This window comes from Oculina patagonica, unplaced genomic scaffold (assembly GCF_052425735.1).
Source record: "Oculina patagonica isolate OP01 unplaced genomic scaffold, crgOcupat unplaced468, whole genome shotgun sequence".
NCBI classification, from domain to species: Eukaryota; Metazoa; Cnidaria; class Anthozoa; order Scleractinia; family Oculinidae; genus Oculina; species Oculina patagonica.
In genome coordinates, this window is record NW_027558327.1 from 1 (window position 1) to 11466 (window position 11466).

The 11466-nt window shown below is 42.5% G+C and overlaps 1 pseudogene across 1 annotated transcript; it reads left to right on the plus strand.

Annotated features, from left to right (window-relative positions):
* The first annotated feature begins 2141 nt into the window (after window positions 1-2141).
* On the plus strand, window positions 2142-11458 carry LOC144640779 (uncharacterized; annotated as a pseudogene). Its single transcript, XR_013568441.1, has 4 exons — window positions 2142-2803; window positions 3113-4013; window positions 5904-6151; window positions 11259-11458. The product of XR_013568441.1 is annotated as an uncharacterized LOC144640779 (transcript).
* The last annotated feature ends 8 nt before the right edge of the window (window positions 11459-11466 follow it).

Consider the following 11466-nt stretch of genomic DNA (forward strand, 5'->3'; position numbering starts at 1 on the left):
TGGAATAAATAAAAATTAATCAACTAGAAAAAGTGATGCACCTCTAACTTCTTAGTACTCACATTAAAAAATATGTAAGGAGATTACTAATGAGAATTTTAAAACAGATGGAGCTTAGCAGTTCCGAAAGCGTTATCCTGGCGGTCAAGTGTCGTTAGATTTATATTCAACTACAAATTTAAACTGGGATTGCGGTAACTGAAACATACTTAGGAAAGAAAATTGCAATTTGCCCTTTCACAACCCGAGCCGAAATTAGACCTTGCCTTGTTCATTCGTGTTGTTGTTGTTACGTTTCTATTAGTCTGTTGATAAACTCCAGTGTGTGACCATTCAAATGAAAACTATTTAAATTATTGGTTCTTGTGGTGCTGTTTTTTTCGATATCTTGCAAAAAGAAATTTTCATTTTGGCACTTTTTTAAAATGTGGCCACCCTTGGAAATGAATTGTGAACCAGCTGTACAACGCATTCAAAATTGTTTCCTGGGAGAGGTGATAATGGGCAACGAAAAGTGCTGTGACGTGTTGTTCCCAAAAAAAACACAGCGCGGAAAACCCAGGAAATCCCTTTTTACTATAAAAATCGGAAGATCTTTAACTAGATAAAAAAGAGGACGACGATTTCAGTATTATCTGGCCTATGGTTACCTTTTATTTCGGAATTCTTTAATCTTTGTTTTTCCGTTCTGCATTTTAACAAAGTGAAGCTTTAATTATTAGTATTGTTAAAATAAGGCGCCTTTAATGCTTTATGCTAAACTAGTTTTTTTAATTTTGTAAATAATGTTGTAGACGATTTTAATTTTGAAGGAGGCCACTAGTTCATCAGTTTTTACTGTTACGTGTTACCGTCCATGGATAAACTTGTTTACTTGCTTTATTTATTGACTGATGTTTCGATTATTTTTAATTTTTTTTTCCCGTTCTGACTTAGAAACAGTGAACTTCATACTCCAGCCGAATGTCCTAATACGACCTTAGAAGATGGTTTTAAATTAAACTGAAAGAGACTGTTATTTCATGATTTGTGCTTGCAGTTTTGTGAATATTTAAAACTTTACCGGTCCTTCTGTTTAATTTGCAAATTTGCTCCGCCATCGTTCAAATATCACTAAACGACCTTTATGCCTAGGCCAGAATCTAACGACGCGAAGGTCTTTTGTACTGACCTGTTTATATTCTCAGAACATTTATCGGAAAGAGAAAGGACAACTTAGGCGGTCATTGCGAGGCACCGTTTTAACACTATTAATTATGTGTAAAAATCTCTTTACTGTTCTTCGGTCTTGTATTCCTCGACATTATCAGTTTGCCTTTGACATATCCTCTCTTGCATGATATCAATCTCATGAATACTACCAGTGAAGATGATTAATTATAAGTCCGCCGCGAAACAAAACATAAAGGATTCTATAAAGAAATTTAAACTACTGTTTGAAGCCACTATATCTTATCACGGCAAAGTTTTCCCGTGCCCCCAAAACAAACAAACAAGCAAACAAATAGTGACAAACAGAAATCAGACTAAATCAGAAACAGTTTCCCAGCCCAAATCCCATTTCCTCAGTGCGGCTCGTAACCAGAACTGGATATTTGATAACCTCACATTTTTTTTCTAAATGGCGGAGAGTTTTTAGATCCTGTATACGCGCTGAAGTGCCCATGTTCCGGCCACAGTACTTTGGGAACTTAGCCTTCGAACAACAAAGCAACAGGCGAGTTCGAGAAAATGGCGTCTTTTGACGTGTTCTTTGGGTTTCAAAATTTTCAAAATTCCAGTCCCAGTTCTATTATTGTTTTTCTGTCGGTGATTCCCTTCCCAGTGACCAAATCTCAGTCCCAGTGACCCAAATCCATTTTCCCAATGAATATTTGCCCAACTCCCAGTTCCCAATTACCCCTTCAGATCAGGCCCCTCTTTAGAAAAAGATATAATAAAAAATTGCAATATCACAGCGACAAACCGATGAGTGGTGCCGGATCTCTTGAAGACCTGCATCAGTAACTTAGTTAAAACGTAAAATATAGACGGCAAACTGATCTTGACGGCTAAAGCGGTCAAAAATAAACAAAGTGGATAAAAAAAAAACTAAAATATATTGACAAAACGTTGCACTATATTTCGGTTTGCAATACAAGCCTTCTTCAGGGGGCGGACGGAAAAAAATCTGAGAAAAGTAAAAGGATATCGTTACAAATGAAACAAATTAAAATAAAATACTAATACTTTCCTCTTAAAAAGGAGGGGGTTAAAACTTTGCTTTATCAAGTGTGTGACGTAAGTTCTACCTCACATGACCTCATTTTGAACTCCAAATAAGGTCTGACCGCGTAAGGTCTTATGCTTATACTTATTTAGAGTCACGCACATGATAAATAAAGAAAGATGGTGAATTTTAAAAAAAGCTCGGTAGTGAAATGAGAAAGATGTAATGTTCATCATGTCACAAGTGTGGGACAGAGATAAAAAGATCATCGTATTATCCTAAACTTTGGAACTCGAACTGCCTGTGGACCTGTGGCATTAAGCAATCGCCATCTCAGCTGCACCTGGAGGAGCGCGGGCGAGGAAGGAGACGCGCGAGGAGAGAAACGCGCGCCCCTCGCGCTCTACATTATATTGCGCCTGCGTCCACCACGCAGCTACAAACGTGACTGACTACAACGCACGCTCTGCTGACTTTTGATGCGTGAGTTTTCAGGCCGGTCATTAAAGTCAAACCAAAACAAAAAGATCAGCTTTATCCGCATCAGTAGAGTCATCGAGCAGAGGCTGCAGTACTGCAACCGAAGCTAACCAGGTAAAATCTAGGAAATGTTTCACTAAAGTTTCAGAAAATTTGTTGACATTTGTTCTTAAGTTTCCTTTGTTTTGGTTTCTCATTACATATGACGACACGGATTTACTTTAATACAGTTGATTATCAACTAGAAAAAGGTAAATAAACAGCCGTAGCGAATTTTGAAAATTCTGTACGGTAGCTTATTTATCTTTAGTCACTTTTAGTTGATAATCAACTAATAAGTGTTTCACTCGCCGTCCGCTCCTTTAGAAACTACCGTAAATAACTTTGGACACTGATTTACATTTGATTGCGTCTTTTCCCTAGGGAGATATTGAACATGAAATAAGCCGTTAACGACCGATCGAATAACAAAAACATGTTCTTAGATATGATGCTTTTTGTCATCAAAAGACAAATTTGTGGCCCGCTATGAAGAAGACAGCAAAAGAAGGGGTGAAGCGGGGAAAGAAACGAGCCGCTAAACAGAAAGTGGCGCCTGCTGAAGCAATGACAAGCGATAAAAATACACTGGAGAACTCGAACGCGGCCGTTCACAAACCGTCACGTCTCACTGCGAACACATTAGACAAAGAGCATGATGTTATGGTGAAAAAGATCGCAAATGGACGACTTCCTCCAATAGTGCCTCCCGTTTAAATACTACCACAAAAGAGCAACGATGTTGAACTTCACGAGCGTCAGTATGGCAGAGATAGCCGTAGGTCTGTTGACTCGCAAGAGGTCGAGTCAGGGAACCTTCCTGTTTATAGTAGCAACACGCCGCCACGAGCACCGAGTCCAGCGACGAGACGAAGGGACGAAAACATGACGAGCTATGAGAGAATGCTTCAACGGGAGAAGCGTAGAAGCAGAAAGAAGAGTGTTCGATCTTACACTATGCTGCATAGCGAGACAGAAGATCAGGATTGTCAGTCAGTTGATGGATTGACTCTGGTTGTTGAGAACGAAACGCAAATTAATCAGTCAAATGTTTCCCTTCGAAGTCGCTCCTCTGCTAAACATGATCCGAATCAAGCCTTACTGCAGTATTTTACCAGGCTATCGAGCTCTCCTGACATGGAAGATTCACTGGACTTGGAGCATATTAAATCCTTGTTACGTGAAGGGGCTTCTGTGAATACGAGTGATCGGTTCGGTCAAACGTTACTTCATGAAGTGTCAAGGAATTGGGGGACAGATGTTGCACAATTTTTCATCGAACAAGGTAAATTTCTTATACATAGCTATGGTTTGCCAGTAATGACCGACTCTGATTTGCCGTATGATCGATGAGATCAACTGTTTATTTTTCTTCTGAGCCAGGCAAATTATGTGTATATCTGTACCCCCGGCATAGCCTGTGCCAGGCTCTCGATCAGTGGGGCGCGAGAAAAAGCGAGAGAAAGAAGACCAAAGAAAGCGGGCTCTCGATCCTTCGCTCGCTTCGCTCAACTGACCGAGAGCTTGGAACAGGCTACCCTGGCAGAGAGCTCCTCACATTTGTGTATAACCTTAGGGCTATCATGCGATATCAAATATAAACCAGCAAATTATGCCTTTGATAAGGACACGCGACTAACGCTGCAGGGAGTGTTGGGAGTAAATTTCATCCAACATCGTGTGGGAATGAACATGTCTGATCGTTTAGTCTCAAATTATAAAAATTTTGCGTGAAGAGCATTTTCGATCGTTTGGCAGGTTCATCCAACATAATGTTCGATAAAAATGTTTGATCAGGCTCACTTTCCCGAAAAAGCGGCTGGAAATCGACCCTAGCTTAGCAGGAGCTTTACAGAACAGTTACGTCACCCCAACTACGATCTACAGTGAAACCCGGGATTAAAATGATTGAATAAAAATAAAAATAAATATTTTTTAGACGTGCTTTGGTAACAGGAAAGATGTCAAGGCTAAATCTCTCCGAGAAACCGCAATTGCGAACGTGTTAGTGGAATTGACCAGCAATATGGTGTTGGACGGATATGATCAATGAATAAACAATGTTCCACTTTATAGGTTTGGCAAGGTGATGCAAGTCAAACAACAAAATTACTGGATTTCCGTGTTTACACTCACCGTTTGACACCTAAACAAACGTTTTGCTTTTATTCGTCACATTATCGTATTTTCCTGAAAACCCGAACTTGGCTCAAGCTCAGTTTCTGAAAATACAGTCGAGTCTTCCTGTGCTGACGACCTCCATTTTAAAATGCCAACATTTCCCCAGTCAAATCACTATATAGATAAGAATCGTCCTCGGGCATAAACAAAGAAATAAAAATGCTACACTGTTAATCCTGGCCATTGAAATCACTATATACCTGTTGTCCGTCCTTTAGTTAACGGCGATCACTTTTAGACCTTTTAGGGCTGATGGTTCGAAATTGTCTATTGTGTCCATCGTGACACTGCCAGAATTGCAACGTAGGAATTGCAGTGGACGTCCTGAAACTTATTCAGATAACCAGATGTGTTCTTGGACAAAGCGTGCTTACCCATGGATGCATTTATGGTCTGCGGATTTGACTTCTCGTAAGCGGCCACCTTCCGTAAGCGACCATATAGGCTTGACAAATTGGTTGTGCTCTACAACTACAGTGTTGTCTAATTAGAGTTGTAATTTCTCTTTACTGATTGCCATGCATTCCTTTTAGTGTTAGTTTTGAGAGTTTGGTAATACATCATGACAATTAACAATTAGACTGCGAGCCCGAGTTTTCTATGAGCAAATAGTCAACGAGGCGCAGCCGAGTTAACGTTGACTATCGCTCATAGAAAACGAGGGCGAGTAGTCTAATTGTTTTAGTAGAAACTCTAAAGGATTGCAGTCCAAAACCTACAATATTGTGCACTTTGAAGACAAAAATCAAGAAAATTTATCGCTTAAAGAGCTACGCGAGCGCGCGACTGTTTTCTATCGGCGAATAGAAAACAGTGGGAGAACCAATCAGATTCGCGGATTTCCAATAGAACACAGCTGATTTTCTACTAATTCTTCTTATAAACAAGCCAGCCATCTCGTGTGCTTTCATTTCCTCACTTTAAACGCTTATGTTAAGTGCTTCAATGTTTTCAGTGTCACTTGTACCACTGACAAGAAAGCGTTGCTTTACAGGTGCAGATATCAACAAGGCTGATGATTATGGTCGAACCCCGTTACACGTGGCTGCCTCAGCTGATTATCAAGAGATGGTAAGATTCCTGATCGATAATGGCGCCGATGTTCACGTGACTACTGCGGGTGAGGCCCAGACTCCACTCCACTATGCTGCAAAGAATGAAGCTGTTCAGTGTGTGAAGATTCTGCTGGCGTATGGCGCAGATATCGATGCCAGAGACTACAAACTCCGTACTCCTTTACAGGTTAGTTGAGTTAGTTGGGTTTCCGGGCAAATTACAAATCCTGTGTGTCAAACACCGGAAGAGAGACAGTGTCAAGCATGACACGTAATTTTGCTCCTGTATTGCTAGCGTTTAACTGTAAAAAAGTTTTCATTTTCTAACAGGATGCAATTGGCACACAATCGTTACAAATGAAAATGTACGGTACAAAGATAAGCAGTGACCGAAAAGTGTCCGTAAAGCGAGGTTAAGTTTTACGAGAGCGTGTCACTTGGGTCACAAAACAGTGTCCGTTGTCGTGTAAACTGGTGTCCGTTTTAAGCAGGTTAATGTAAGTGAAACTGTATGAGCTTTTTGTCCGGACAAAGAAGTTCGAAGAGCGGTGTTCCAATGTATTTCACAGCTTTAAAATCGCACAAGGTTTTCAGTGTCTGTTGTGATATTGAATAAGTTTGCATAATTAAGTTTTGCACGTGACTAAGATGGTTATGTAACCGCGCCTCGCCCTCGCGTGGTCTTGTTCGTCAGCCATTAAAAGTTGTTGTGTTAGCTTGGACTCGGCGTCTTTACGTTGATCGTAACATGGTGTCAGACGCGGGATTTTAACCCAACTGTTCAGAATAACTTCGTAGCTTCGAAGTCTTCAAGTCCAGCGCTTCGTCCGCGATTGGTAGGCTGTTGTGAAGTCTATAGTTTGCGTTCGAGTTTGCTTTGGTTCGTTGCACGTGGCATTACAAGTATCATGGCTGCTGTCAGTACTACAGCGAAAATTCCCTCGCCGCTGAATCTTACCGACCGTTTGCATCAAGGAGAAAATTGGAAATCGTTTCGACGTGAATGGAAGTTTTACGAGCTAGCGGCTGGCATTCACAAGAAACAAGAAGAAGTTCGGGTGGCTTCGCTGTTGAATGTGATCGGTAAAGAAGGAATGGACATGTACGACACCTTCCAATGGGCTAATGCTTCGGACGCTCTAAAGATTGATAAGGTTCTTGAAAAGTTCGAAGAGCGTTGTGTCCCTGCACGGAACGAAACCTATGAAAGATTTGTTTTCTTCAAACGTGAGCAATTGTCCAGTGAGTCGCTTGATAATTACATAACTGCATTGATGAAGCTTTCAGAATCGTGTGGTTTTGGCGCGTTACGAGAATCGCTGGTTCGAGACCGCTTAATTCTCGGTGTGAAGGATGATAGAGTTCGTGAAAAGCTTCTTGGAAAGCGAGACCTCGATCTCGATAAAGCCATCGAAACTATTAAGGCAAGTCAAGTTACTCACGAGCGAGCGACCGAAATTTCAGAAGAATCTCCAGGACACGAAGATATTAATCGAGTGAGTCACAAACCTCCGTTTAAAAACAAGCGCCGGAAAACGCCGCCTCCCAAGCTTCCGTCGCCAAACAAGGGACCTCCCAAGCTGAAAGAGTGTTTGTTTTGTGGTGGTAAACATGCACTGGAAAGGAAATTGTGCCCGGCCTCTGGTCAGAAATGTAAGAAGTGTGGTAAACAAGGTCATTTTGCAGTCAAGTGTCATGGCAACTCAGAAGGTGCGAAAGTTCACATGGTCGAAGAAGAATTTTACATTCATAGCATCAGTGGTCAAGATCAAGCTCTCGTTTCACTAACTGTCAATGATTCAGCATCAGTGACATTTCAAATTGATACAGGTTCTACTGCAAATATTTTGCCACTGCAGGAATACATCAGGGCAACAAACGATCACAGCAAAGCTAAAATTGTCCCCAAGGACATTACACTGGTTATGCATGATCTCTCGAAGCGAAAGGCACTTGGTTTTGCAAGGTTGAAAGTGGAACATAATGGTAGTAAGCATGAACTGAATTTTGTCATTGTCGACCAGATGGTCACACCGTTGCTTGGTTTGCAGTCATCAAAGGGGATGGGTCTTATCAAGATTATGGTCTCTAGTGCTGATACCCCTATCAATAATGTAATTGAAGCCCCAAAACAAGATCCAGTAGTTTCTGAGGATGTCACCAATGATCCTGTGCTTAGTCCTTTTGTTGATGTGTTCCAAGGCATTGGCTGTTTACCCGGGGAATACAACATCCAGCTGAGTAAAGATGTTCACCCTGTTGTTCACCCCCCACGAAGAGTGCCTGTTCCTAAGAAAGAGGCAATGAAGACCGAGCTTGACAAGATGGTTGCCAAGGAGATTATTACTCCAGTTACAGAGCCAACTGACTGGGTGTCGAGTGTCTTAGCAGTCCCCAAGAAGGATGGATCGGTTCGCATTTGTCTAGATCCCAAAGATTTGAACACTGCCATTAAGCGCTCTCATTACCCTTTACCGACAGTTGAAGATGTCACAACTCGTCTCACAAATGCCAAAGTGTTCAGTGTGTTTGATGCGAAAAGTGGATTTTGGCAAGTGAAACTAACTGAGCAATCAAGCTTTAACACCACTTTTAACACCCCCTTTGGCCGCTTTCGTTGGCTGAGAATGCCATTTGGCATAAGTTCTGCGCCCGAGATATGGCAGCGGAAGATGCATGAAGCAATTGAGGGTCTCCAAGGAGTGGAAGTTATCGCCGATGATTTCCTGGTTTGTGGATTTGGAGACACTGTCGATGAAGCAGTAAAGGATCATGATCAGAATTTAACGGCCTTCCTTGAAAGATGCCGTGAGTTGAATCTGACACTTAATCTTCAGAAGGTTAAGCTTCGCCTATCAGAAGTACCATTCATGGGTCATCTACTCACTGCTGATGGTGTGGTGACTGACCCAAACAAAGTTCGTGCCATACGTGACATGCCAACCCCGACAGATGTCAAATCCCTGAAGCGATTCCTTGGCATGGTTACTTACTTGGCTAAGTTCTTACCAAACCTGTCCAGTGTCTGCGAGCCGTTGAGACGACTGGAGCTTAAGAATACTGAATGGTGTTGGCTGCCTGTTCATGATGAAGCTGTCCAGAGTATCAAGAATCTTGTTTGTAAAGCTCCAGTGTTGAAGTTTTACGATGTCAATCAGGAAGTCACAATCGAAAGTGACGCATCGCTTTCTGGACTTGGCGCCTCCCTACTTCAGGAGGGTCAGCCAGTTGCATTTGCCTCTAGAGCCCTAACTCCAGCAGAAGGTCGTTACGCGCAGATTGAAAAGGAGCTTCTCTCTGTCGTGTTTGCCTGTGAGCGATTTGATACGTACCTGTTTGGTCGAGATGTGGTACACGTTAAAACAGATCATCAGCCTCTAGAAGCTATCTTCAAGAAGGACCTTGGCTCTGCTCCCAAGCGTCTCCAGCGGATGCTGCTGCGTCTACAGCGATACAACCTTGATGTAAAGTACCAAAAAGGAAGCTCGATGGTTATGTCAGATCCCCTGTCCCGAGCCTATCTAGATGAACCTCCCACTCAGACCGAGTACTGTAGTGAGTTAGAGGCGATAGTACTTACAGAGGATCTTCCCATTTCAGAAGCACGACTATTGGAATTCAAAGAAGGCACAGCCTCAGATGAAAACCTTCAAACCCTTATGTCAGTTGTCCTAGAAGGTTGGCCTAGCACTCCCGATGAAGTTCCAGCAGAGGTCAAGCCATATTTTCAGTTTCGAGATGAAATCACAGCTCAAAATGGTTTGCTGTTCAAGGCTGAGCGTCTTATTGTACCTGCCAAGCTAAGAAAGGAAATGATGGAAATGGTTCATTCGTCTCATCTCGGTATCGAGGGATGCCTCAGACGAGCTAGAGAGGTGTTTTACTGGCCGCGTATGAATGCTGAGTTGAAAGACTTCATTCTCAAGTGTGATATTTGCAATTCCTTCAAGCCAGAGCAGCCTCGAGAACCGCTAATGCCCCATGAAATTCCATCAAGGCCTTGGCAAAAAGTTGGCACAGATATGTTCTTCTTTGACGGGCGTCAGTACCTGATTACAGTTGATTATTACTCCTCTTTCTTCGAGGTTGACAAGCTTGAAAAGACAGACTCCAGAACAGTTATTGCAAAGTTGAAAATGCATTTTAGTCGTCATGGAATTCCGGAGGTTGTAATCTCCGACAACGGACCACAGTATTCTTCTGCTGAGTTTGCAAAGTTTGCAAATGACTGGCACTTTCAACACATCACCTCCTCTCCGCGCTATCCCCAAAGTAATGGAAAGGTCGAGAGTGCTGTGAAAATTTGTGAAAACCTAATGAAGAAGGCAGCGTGTGGAAAGTTTGACCCGTACCTTGCTCTTCTAGACTACCGCAACACGCCCACAGAAATTGGTTCATCCCCAGCACAAAGGCTGTTCAGCAAAAGAACACGCAATTTGTTACCTCTGTCAAGTAAACAACTACAGCCTAACACACTTCCCCCACAAGCTGTCCAAGACAAGCTGATTAACTCTAAACAGAAGCAGGCTTTCTACTACAACCTGAAAGGAAAAGCATTGCCTGAGTTGCAACCTGGACAGACAGTCAGGATGAAGAAGCCAAAAGAATCTACTTGGACAGAAGCTGTTTGCAAGAAAATGATTGGCGCACGTTCCTATGTTGTTGTATCGGGTGGCCAAACGTACAGGCGAAATCGCCGACAGCTGCGATCAGTGCCACAATCAGTTTCTCCAGCTATTGTGCAACCAGCATTTGAGCCACTGCGATCATTGCCACAAGCAGATTCCCCATCTGTTGTGAAACCTGCAGCTGAACCTCCGCCTGTTGTGAAACCTTCAGCTGAACCTCCGCCTGTTGTGAAACCTGCAGCAGAGCATGTGGAACTTGCATCCAATCCGACTGTTACAAGGAGTGGTCGTATTGTGAAACCACCAGCCCGTTTTCAGGACTTTACAACTTAGACCTGTTAGACATTTTTATTTGGAACTCTGATTAATTGCTGAACATGTTCACTGTTGTTGTTTTTATTACTAAGGAACTCAGTCGCTTTTTGTGCGAGAACTTTGTGAAAGACACTTTCTTTACAAAGGGGAAGATGTTGTGATATTGAATAAGTTTGCATAATTAAGTTTTGCACGTGACTAAGATGGTTATGTAACCGCGCCTCGCCCTCGCGTGGTCTTGTTCGTCAGCCATTAAAAGTTGTTGTGTTAGCTTGGACTCGGCGTCTTTACGTTGATCGTAACAGTGTCATTCATATCTCAACTAATAACTTTGTCATTGTCTACCGTCAGGTCGCCGCCGAGCACAACAGTGCCGAGGCAACGCGGGTACTTTTGGACGAGGGGGCCTCGGCTGGTGTGAAAGACGACAGTGGAATGTCTGCACTTGCTCTTCTTATTTCACAGATGCCCGTTGTGGTAAGTTGAAAATTTAGACAACAATGATTAATGAGATAAAACTTCTCGTCTGACATTATGGTTCTTCAGTTTTATGCCCAAT